This window comes from Papaver somniferum, chromosome 11 (genome assembly GCF_003573695.1).
Source record: "Papaver somniferum cultivar HN1 chromosome 11, ASM357369v1, whole genome shotgun sequence".
Classification (NCBI taxonomy): domain Eukaryota; kingdom Viridiplantae; phylum Streptophyta; class Magnoliopsida; order Ranunculales; family Papaveraceae; genus Papaver; species Papaver somniferum.
The window spans coordinates 29,002,998-29,014,870 of record NC_039368.1 but is presented as its reverse complement, the minus strand read 5'-3'; positions in this window follow the sequence as shown (position 1 = coordinate 29,014,870).

Here is an 11,873-nt window from a genome sequence, read left to right as displayed (position 1 = left end):
TCAAGCAGGCTTTTGAGAAAAGCTCGATGGAAAGGATGACTCCATTTCTTCAATATGGTAAGTTGTTCAACGTCTCTCATTGGGAAATAAAACATATGATGAGAGAAATGGAAAAGAAGATAAACTACGGAAAATCGGGTGATGTGTGTATTTGTCCCGACATATCTTCATCGGGGCTTCCGTGTCGTCATATGCTTGTGAAGTATGAAGAAGTAATACCTATTGAGGTTATTGATCCGTTTTGGAAGAAACTATCTTTCACCCTCCCCCAACGGAAGCTCCCAGACAATCACCATGGTATACTAACGAAGAAAAGGAATTATAAGAAGCTTACTCACGTGGCAGCTCGGCTAAGTCTTGTTGAGAAAACTAAAGCTAATTACTCGCCCATGGATCGCACAAAGTGAAGAGCCAACAAAGGGAAATCCTCCCGGAAGACCACAAACCAAAACGGCAAGGAGAAAACAAAGGAAATAATTAAAATAAATGAGTCAACGTGAATGTAAACTCGAGGCAAGTAAGAAACGAGATCCAACCGCTTGTGAGATTTCAGAAGCAAGGTTCACAGAAGCGCCGGTTGCAAACAAAAGGGGTGGGCCGAGAAACGAACCGCTATCAAGTCAACAACAAACGGCGGATTCCGTATCCACACCAAAAGCCAATGCATCGGAGGTAACAAAGAAAAGGGGTGTGCCGAAGAAGGTACTCACATCGATTGAACAAGAACAACAAGGTGAGCATTCTGAAGCGACACCCATAGTCGATGTAGCGAAGGTTCCAAAGAAAAGGGATAATCCGCCAAAGGTGCCAACATCAAGCGACAAAGAATAACAAGGTGAGCATTCCGAAGCCACACACATAGTCGATGTAGCGGAGGTTCCAAAGAAAATGGGTAGGCCGCCAAAGGTGCCAACATCAAGCGACAAAGAACAACAAGGTGACGAGGTGGCGGTGCCAAACAAAAAGGGAAGGCCGAATAGGGAACCTACATCAAATCAAGTAAATCAAGGTGAAAATTCTGTAGCTACGCCAAAAATAAGTGATAGCAAAGGTAAGCGACCCATATATAGTCAACAACAACATGATGGTGACAACTCCGTAGTCACGACCAAAGTTGATGTAGTTTCGGTTCCAAAGCGAAGGGGTAGGCCAAGAAAGTACGGACTCCCATCACATACTAAAGACATTGGAAGTGTAGATATTGCAGAGGATGGATTGGATATAATTAAGCTAAAAGTTGGTAACATGAAGATGTTTAAGGATTCCAAAACAGGTAAGACTTATAGACATTACCATACCAAAATAGAGTCTTATGCAGAGCAACTTCCTGAGGTTATTCGCGGGTATATTGTATATACGGATGATGTCGATGGAGATGGAAATTGTGGCTAATCATGTCGTGACTGAACAACTAGGAATCTTTGAGACGACAGTTAGTAAAGGGATGACACCATGCCGATATGCTAGAAAGAGGATGGCCGAACAACTTATGAAAAAGAAGAGTTTTTATGAGCAATTGTTTGGTGATGATGAAGGGTTTGATAATATGTATGCTAAAGTGTTAGGGCCCGAGCATGAAATGGAGTTCCTTCCTTATCAATATTGGATGAGAATGTCGCTTTGTGGGCATCTAGTGGCGGATACATTTAATTGTGTTGTTCATTATTTTACCCCCACCATAGAAGTAAAATTTACACCAAAGTGGCAAAAATGCGAAGGATCTCTTAAGAAGAGAATAGTTGTTTTGGCGTTCGTGAACAGTAATCATTTCATTATTCTAAAACTCAAGGAAAATTGTCCATTGCCACCTGTTTGTGGGACGATTAAAAACAAGGATATATATCCCAATATCTGGAAGGAATGGATGGCATTGTATGAGGAGAATCACCAATTTTGGGATGCGAAACCTCTCCAAGAGAAGATGCAACTTCATACGTGTGGAAGCGATGATGAGTAATTTGGATATATGTGGTTCACTAATGCGCAACATTTTGTTGTTTTTTTTAAGTGTGAACTGTAAACATTAAATCATATTTTGATGCCAATGCCGGCATGATTATGTTTTATCATTACAACGCCGGAAAACATGTGTCGGCGTAGAACTTAACTTTTGAAATGGTGCTGAAAATTCATAAAAATATTCAGAGAAATTAGTAACTGTGTCGGCATTAAAATTAAACTAAAAACAGTGTCGGTACTCTAGAAAAATTATTTTGCACCTGGAAATTGCAAACTACCGGCATAGTAGCCAAAAGAACCTTTAATCCCGAAACTCTGTAATTTTTGTGATTTTGAAAATTCAGGGTGCCGGCATTGAGTTACGATTTTCGACCATGCCGGTACTTAAGAAAAACTTAGAAATTTATGTGATCTTGGCACATTCAAACTCTGTAAAAGAGGTAATTTGATACTGGTTTATCAACATAGTAAATCAAATAACAACACTAGATTGTATAAAAAACAATCTCCAAAGTTAAGAGGTTCCAAACCGAAAATAAATCAAACATAAACCAAATCAAGCAAAGAGTTTAGCAAGACACACAAAAAAACATAAACCAACACTAGATTGTTCAAGACCAAACTAATATTAGACAAGAAACACACGATCACCAGGTCCTTGGATTCTTGTGTACCCTCTTCTTCCTTTCTCCCCACAAGTCTTTTGCCTCTGGATCTTCAATTTTGTCTATCTTTTGCTCGACTTTCTCCATTTCTTTCTGGGTCAACACCTCTCCTTTCTTGTACTTTTTCTTAAAGAACTTTGACAAATTTCCTATCCGCTGACGCGGTGGTCATATTTTTAAACATGTACTTAGTATGTACACTTATATAAGTTCATAGATATAGATTAAAAGAATCGGAAATGAACAAGAAGTACGTACCAACAACGTAAGGATCTTTTGTAGTCCGAGTACAACATTTTCAGCCGGAGTAGTGGAGGGAGGATCTGTTGTGGAGGAACTTCTACAGTAGCCGAGCGTAAAATATAAGGATGCGAGTACTTCCGATGACCTCTGAGAAAGGTTGGTTCAGTCTCATAACCGTTTTCCGCCAATTCCCAACCAACCCTATCCAACACAAGTCCCCATTCTTCCCTTTCCCTCCAATGTGCAAGAATGGGATTTGGGTTGTAAACTACCAGAGTATGGTCCTCATTTGCTTGGCATTGAGAAAAGTCATGAGAGAATTTCTGATAAGATGTATCCGTAAGATCTTTCTGCTTGTACCCAAATTGTCGTATTACACGGCGAGGGTTGTGCATAACAAATCCTTTTGGATGAAATAACGGTCCGTTGTAAAATGAAACATTGTCACGCCTTGCAAAGTGAACTCCTCTGGCATTCTTACATGGGTCAAAGACAACATCTTGGGCAGCCACGGAGTCCAAAGCCAATCTCATTGCGAATAATCGTTTCCCGTTATTGGGCTTCGGGGTAATGTCGAAGTAGTGTTTCTGAGCTAGATCCTCGTGTTGTTGATAATCATGCATTAACTTCAACCCTTTGTACCCCGTGAACAATGTTGGGAAGTGTTAATAAGCCCACACCTATGCCAATGAAAGATCGTTCCAATGATATGCATAAGAAAAGAAATAATTGGAAACTAAAAAAATTAATGACATAGATGACAAAATAACTAGTTCACTATACCTGAATTAAATTTAAATAACAATTAAATTGACGGGCGTTCGCCTCAGAAGCTCTACGCATTTCTGCGAAAGAATGTGCCAAGAAAGCAGTGCCCCATGAATACTCATGGACCCTATCCAAGGGATCCAAGTATTGTAGATTGTTCATATGCACCCTGTTACCATTAACATCAGGGCATATAATTGTGCCCAGAGTGAACAACAGATAAGCAGCGGTAGTTTGCTGAACTTGTTCATGATTCAATTCCTTGTCCTTCGTATTCCCAAACAATTTAACGAGATTGACGAATGTGATAGTCTTTGTCCGGTAACGGTATGTCTTGTACATATTTTCCATATTCGTTTCCTTGTCCCACCCAAACAACTTTTTAGTCAGCTCATAGATCTCGTCCCATTCTAGGTCCTTACAGTGATCTCCTTCCGTAACGGCTTTTCCAAGAACCTATAGACCTAGTATTCTTTGGACATCTTCAGGGATAATGGTCATCTCACCAAAACGAAAATGCATGGTGTCAGTTTCACCAACAAACCTCTCCAAAAAGCAGTTCGTCGTGACGGGATCAGTAGCCACATAATTTTCTACCGCGGGATAGAACCCAGATTCTCTGACTATTGCTTGAACTTCGAGACACTCTAACTCCAAAGGCCATATATCACTTGAGTGATGGCGGATAACACGGAAGGATTTCTTGTGGTCCTATAAAAACACATCTGAATAAATTAAATTTACATGATCATAAATAAATAATATAATAACAAGATGCAAACGTCTTACATAAGTTTGATAGATCCAACGAGCCCAAGAGTGCTTTTAGTCAAATAAGAGTTGCAGGTTTATCGGTTGACCCCACTGTTTGCCATCATCGTGGTCTGGAATCATGTCATAACTTGTAGGAAGGTGGGTTGGGGTTCCCTTTTCCTTTTTCTTAGGGGCTTCATCTCCGATATCAAGTTGTCCTAAGCCACCTGCTTGTGAGGATGAGCCACCTGCTCGGTCCGGCTTAGGAATTTTTTGCCACTCATCATCATCATCATCATCACTTCTTGTGTCCCTCGTACGCTCCCTAATGATGACCTTAGCACGATTAGGATCAGAACGACTACGTCGAGCCCGAGAAGACTTAGGTTTTACTTCTTCAACAGCTTTACTATTTATTTTCTTCATCTGTGATGCTCTAGACCTACGTCCCAATATGTAAACTGAGTTATAAACAGAAAGCCAGCATGTACATTAAACATACAATCAGTGCCGACAGTTGTGTCGGTGTATCAAATGATTAAAATTAAATGCTGGTTTTCTTGAATTTTATACATAGAATTAACAAATTACGGGAATGAAAACCGGTATGGTTAGTAAACATATCGACATTTCCGGCAGTAGTGCCGGTATGGTGAAATAGAGATATCCTATGCCAGAAGTGGTTGAATTTTGTACAGAGTTTTTAACAGAAGAAGAAAATTAAGACGGCATGGCATTGATTAAATATACAAAACCGACACATAAAACCGGCATAATATGCAATTAAATTTATATATCGGCAGTTTCATGTAATAAAAGAGAGATACAAGACATATGATCCGACATGGTTTTCAAATTGAATTATACCACGAAACAAACACGTAACTCAGTTTCAATCGACTAAATTTCAATTTCAAAATTTTATTTCAGTGTAGTTGAAAGACTAATTAAGCAAGTTTCAATTTGTGTTTTCCAGTATAGGATAACCCTAAAAATACTTCAATTCAACATAGACATCACTTACCGCATCAAATTTGTTATTTCCTCTTCACTAACAGACTTTTCAGGCACTTGTTGCGCATCAAGCCTTTAAACCACTTGGTGACACAAGTGGACGAGTTGCAGTCTCGTGAGGGTTTACATAGAGATCTACCCACAAAACCTTACCAAAAACTACCCTAAAAACCTAACCAAAAACCACTAATACTATCGATCTTCTTAAGAAGAATCCTTCTCCGATTCACCCAGCTGGTGGTACTCCGTGACTTTGGTTACCATGTGGTTGACGTTTTCATCAAACATGAATGCTTCCCCCTTTTCATGTAAGTAACACGCTTTTACGGCTTAATGCTACAAAAACAACACACAAACTTAGTTTGTTACATAAAAATTGAAAAGAGTGGATTGTGTCAAATTAATCATAAAGATACTTACGAGTTGTTGAGGGGACAATCTATTGTGGGTAGCGTGGGAGATCCGGTGTTTTATTTTGAAATACTCAACCACCGCATCTAGGATGACGTCGTGTCGTTTCTCGATTTGTTGAGCATTTCTTCCTTTCGGGTTACCATAATCGTGAGTAAATTTGTTAAAAATCTTCAACCACATGGAACCCCGCGTACTGTTATCTATAGTTCAAGGACGAGTTTCGGCGTACCATGCTTGGATGATATCTAAATCTTTCTCGGAGTCAAACGATGTCATTTGTTATATGTGGGAGTAGGTTTTATACTAAGGTATTTATAGATGACTCTTCTAGGGTTTAGGATTTCATAAGAACACGCGATTTTTGGGCAATTGGGTCCAAGTATTAGCTCTCTTTATATATAAAAAAAACCTCAACGGCTAGTTTTTTGGAAATCACATGTGTCGGCATTGACGCAAATATGAACTATGACGTCGGTATCGGTTCCGGTACTGACTACTGTTAAATATCCATGTCGGTACTTGATTTGTTTTACAGAGATTGAGACAAATCTGCAGCTAATGCATACAACGCCGGAATTTACTATCGGCAGTGATTGTACTTCTGCGACCATGCCGACACCTATGAAATTTAAAAAAAAAACAACGACTAGTTTTTTGAAAAATAAGACCGTTGGAGCTTCATTCTATATAAAAACACATATTCCTTTGGAAAAATTTACACAAAGCACCCACCAAATAACAAAAATTCTTTTCTCAAGAAAGCAAGCCTCAAAAAATAGATCAAGCAAGAACGGATCAAGCTTCACAAGTGATGGGAGATTCATCAACAAGCTATATTTCCAAACCAGCAAAGTAAGTAGATTCAACATCCCTAAGAATATATGGACAGTTAAAATCTTCTCTATTATAACGTATCACTAATATATTCTTCTCTTACCGAGTCATCATTGCACCTGTCAAATTTGCAAGTAATCTTATCATCTAGCCATGGGCTGTCCTTTTATTTATTCGAAGTGTAGAAACTGTGATGGGACACGCCGGTTTTGGATTGCAAAAACTGATGATGCTGAAAATGGAAGAATCTTTTTAAGGTGTTTGAATCACCCAAAATGCGAAGAGTTTCAATGGATAGACAAAGCTGTAGAGAAAAACACAAATGCCAATGCAAGCCTATTGATGGGTGTGATGGGTGTTATACGAAGGGAAAGGAATATGTTGAAAGAGAAGATGAACCAATGAAGATGGTCCTTGACACTGAGATTCTAGACGATGTCTTTGAAGATATTCGAAAGGCTCAAAGGTTCAACAATTTTTGAAAAGGGATGGAAATAGATAACGAGATCATCTTTAACCAAAATTACTCCATTCCATATTTTTTAGTATGTTTTAATTTAAAGTTTCATGTTTTTAAGTATGTTTTAATTTAAAGTTTCAAATGTAATGTAATAGAATAACCTAGGAACGAAATAAAAAGAACATTCGTAACAGATCTACGATCAATCCCGGCATTGTAGTTTTAATTTTCGAAGGGTTTTCAGAGTGCCGGCATATAAAAATATCTAGTTTACCATGCCGAGTTTCTACTAAACTATCCAAGTTAAAAAAAAAAAACAGATTTCCGGCATGGATTATTAATATATATTAGAATGCCGTCACAGTTCAAAAACTATACAGGAACCTGGACCATTCATCTCCAATATCCGGCATGGTTTTAGAAAAAATTTCTATGCCGGTACCGGTTGCGGTATGAAATTATAATCAATAATAAACGCCGGAAACAGTGTCGGATCTATGCAACCTAAACATTTCAATGCCGACACCTTGGTGGGAATAAAACTTACAAGAAAAACAACATTTTACTAGAAATCTAAACATGTTCAAGATAAACCAAACAACTAAGTTCTTAAAAGTTCTTAATCAAGGTATCATAAACCAAAACAACTAAAGATTTCATCCAAAAACAAGTTTGGAATTGTGCAAAACGCAACAACCACCATCCTAATGAAGAATCACAACTAAAGAGTTAATCACTTGGTCTTTTGCTTCTTGTGGACGGCCACCTTCCTCGTTTCCCCGAAGAAATCTTTTGCACCCGGATCTTCAACCCTATCAAGCTTTTCCTCGACTTCCTTCATTTCTTCAAGGGTAACACCTCTCCTTCCTCGTACCTACAACCAAAAATCTTCTTAAACTTTCCAAGCCGACGCCGCTAGTTTCATACATCAAACACATAATTAGTATATATATATATATATATGTTAATATGAGATTACTTACACATGAATTGACTAAAGAATTAACAATACTTACTAGCAATCCAACAGTCTTATTAAGTTGGGCCATCGTAGGTGGTGCCTCTGTAGGAGTTGGAGCGGGAGGGTTTTCCTGGGGTGGAACTTTGATGTTGTCCGGGCGAACGAAAAATGGATGTGACCCTTATAGGTAATAATACATGTACTCGGGGTGAGCTTCATCACCGTTTTCCGAAAGCTCCCAGCTACTAACATCTACCAAACGACGTGGTTCCCTATCCCTCCAATGTGTTGGTTCTGGAATTGGATCATACTCTACCCTCAACTTCGTCTCAGTTGAAAATCTCTGAGAACGGTCAACTTCGTACCTTTTAAGAGAGGTTGTATCTGGATAAGGTAATTGCTTATATCCTAGTTGTCGCATGACACGTCGGGGATCAGCCATAACGTATCCCTTTGGGTGGAACAACGGTTTATTGTAAAATGCAACGTTATAACACCTCAAAATTTGGTAGTTCTCTCTAGCCTCCTTGTAAGGGTCGAACACAACCTCTTTGGTAATCATCGCGTCCAGAGCCAATCTCATATTTGTCAATCGACGATTGTTACCGGGCTTTGGAATATTGTTGAACTCGTATCTCTTAGCTCTAGGATCCTCAGGTTCGGAAAGGTTTTTGATCTTCAAGAAGGGGTAGTCCGTGAACAATGTTGGGAAGTGTTCATAAGCCCTCACCTATACCAATGTGTAATGATACATATAAGAAGCGTTAAACTTTGTTTCTAAGTTCATAATAAGGGTACATGTGAACAATATACATAAGAACATAATGTTTAAAAACAAAATTACCTGGAGTAGAGTGAATGACAGCTTTGGAGGCCCTTCTCATCTCCGCCATCAAATGTGCCATGACCACGGTGCCCCAAGAATAGGAAAAGACATCTTCCAACTAACTAAGAATAAGCATTTTAAGCAAAGAAGGTACTGTGTCAATAAGATCCAAGTATTGAAGGTGGTTTGCACTAACCATGTTGCCACTAGCGTCGGGGAATACTTTAGTTCCCAAGATGAATAACAGGTGCGCAACGGTTGTATAACGAATTTGTGCAGGGTCCCATCCATCCTTCAAACTTCTTGCTTGCGTGTTTTCAAAGGTCTTCTTAAGCAGCGTCAGCTTGATGGTCTTTGTCTTACTATTCTTAGATACATAGAAGCTTTCCACAAAAGTTTTGTAGTTCCAACCCAACAGCTTGTTAGTCAGAGCGTGCAACTTCGACCATTCTAGGTCCCGACAGTTATCTCCTTCCGCAACTGATTTGCCGGTAACACTCAAGCCTATAATGTTATGAGCATCATCAGGGATCAAGGTCATCTCCCCAAACGGGAAGTGCATGGTATCAGTTTCAACATGATACCTTTCGACGAAGCAATTGACTGTCACATAATCACACTTCACATAATTTTCAACCAAATTAATAATATAGACCAGACTCCCTTATTAATGTTTGGACCTCTTCACATTCCGTAGACAAATCCCAATGAGACGCGGCTTGGTTTCGGCAAACACGCACATCCTTCTTATGATCCTACAATTAGGAGATAAAACGATTAAGAGATTTTACATAAATACAAAACAAAACATATGCACAAGATAAAATATTCTTACATAGGTTTGATAGATAGTACGAGCCCACGTGTCCTTGTAGCCAAATAGCATTCTCGGATCGTCAGCTTCACCCCAAATTCTACCACGATCAAGGTCAGGTATCATGTCATTAGTATGAGGAAGGTGCGAACCTTTAACTTTTACTTTGCCTTTGCCCTTGCCTTGTGTCAGTTTTTGACTTGGCCCACCATCTTCCTCTAAAACTTGGCTTTGGGTTGCTAATTGACTTGCATCAACCTCATTATCTTCCTCCTCACTTTCCTCTTCATCTTGCTCATCGTGCTCAACTGTTCCAGTAGGTTCACGGATTACGAGTTTTTTACGGTCACGACCACTATCCCAAACTTCACCTCTTGTATTCGCCCCCAAACGCTTGTTGCGACCATGAATTTCACTCGAGGAGACAGAGACTGAGGAGTACTAAGACCATCCTTCATTCTTTTCTTAATGCCAACATCTTTAGTTTTTCCTTTGTTAGCTTATCCCTATACAAAAGACACACAAAATGAATATAAGACAACTCATTTTCAGTTTTAATACCGGCATAGATTCACGAAAAACAAACTATGCCGTGACCAAAAACGACATAATAATTTAGCAAATACATCAGGCCGGTACATAATTTCAGCATTGAACAAAAACTGTCGACAATGCCGGTAGTCTTATGTAATTCCGAGGTTGTTCCTAGATACGAAAAGAGCACCTACGTAAAAATTTAACTCCCTGCCGTAACCAGGTACCGGCACAGAATGCAACCTAAAATCAATGCCGGTATTGGTAACAAATTACTAGGGTGTTCCTCTATAGTTAAAGTGCACTACCGGCATACTCAAATAAATGTAAACCACCGTGGTAACGCACTACCGGCATAGTGTTCAACCTAAATTTATTGCCGGTACAAAACATTCAGTTTCAGGTGATTTTAGCATCAGTATCGACATTGTATTCATACCAAATTCAACGATGTAACAATATACCGGCATTGCCTTCATTATAGATTGAATGTCGTAATCAAATACCGGCATTGTATTCATACTAAAATCAATGCCGGTACGCACTGAAACTACTGTTTGAGTTAGGGTTCGCAATTCTAACCCAAACCCACTGCTATAAATCGATTCAAACACTTATAAAACAGTTCAAAATCACTTACCTTCTTACGGAAGCCATGTTTACGAGAAGTTGATTGACCGAGTTCTATTGTTCTTCTTCTTCTTGCTCTTGAGCAATCAAAGCAAGCCTTTGGTTTAATTTTTGTTGAGCAACCGATTTTGACTTTGATTGGGCATCTAATTTCTTTCGTGGAGGCATGGTTATGGATTCGGGTAGGTTAATCGACGAAGAAATTTTTGAATCGACGATTAATCATCGATGAAGAGCGATGAAGAAGATGAAGAAAAGAAAATTTGAAACCCTAAACCTAGATGAGTACCGGCACAAAATAGAATTGGGGGATATATGAATCTGGTTTTTTGATTTTAAAGTTTAGGAGAAAGGGTATACTAGTCTTTTCTTAATATTTTTTAATTAACCAAAGGGTATTTTAGTATTTTCATATCCAAAAATCACCCCTTAGCAGACACCATTGGTTGGAGGAAGTAATTTATATCCCCCAATTAGTTTTAGTATCCCCCCAATCGCGCGTTCTTTCTCATTTGGTGTTTTCTTTGGGTGTTTATTTTGTATGGTTGAGTTTTAGTAATTTAATTACATAAATATATATCTCTTGATGATGATCATGATTTTCTTATTGTTAGATAACATGATTAGGTATCTGTGGTTCAATTTTGAGAACAATATACCACAAATTCATAGTTGAGTGTTTGTTTGAATTTGGGTGATAGTTTCTGAAATTCTGGACAGTTTCGTTTTGCTATGGTTTTGATGTTCTTAGGCAACCTTAATGATGTTAAAATGATTTGAGGTCTTAATAAAAGTTTAGATAAATGTATTATCTTTTATTGTGCTTTGGGTTTGCTTAATTTAAGATTAATATGAATTTACGGTGAATATTATGGTAAAATGGTGTTGTCTGCCTAGATTTTGTAATGTTTTTGTAAAATCAATATCTTTTTATTGAGACGTTAGTTTCATGTGAAATTTGAATATGTTATACATGATGGTGTCAGAAATGTTCATTA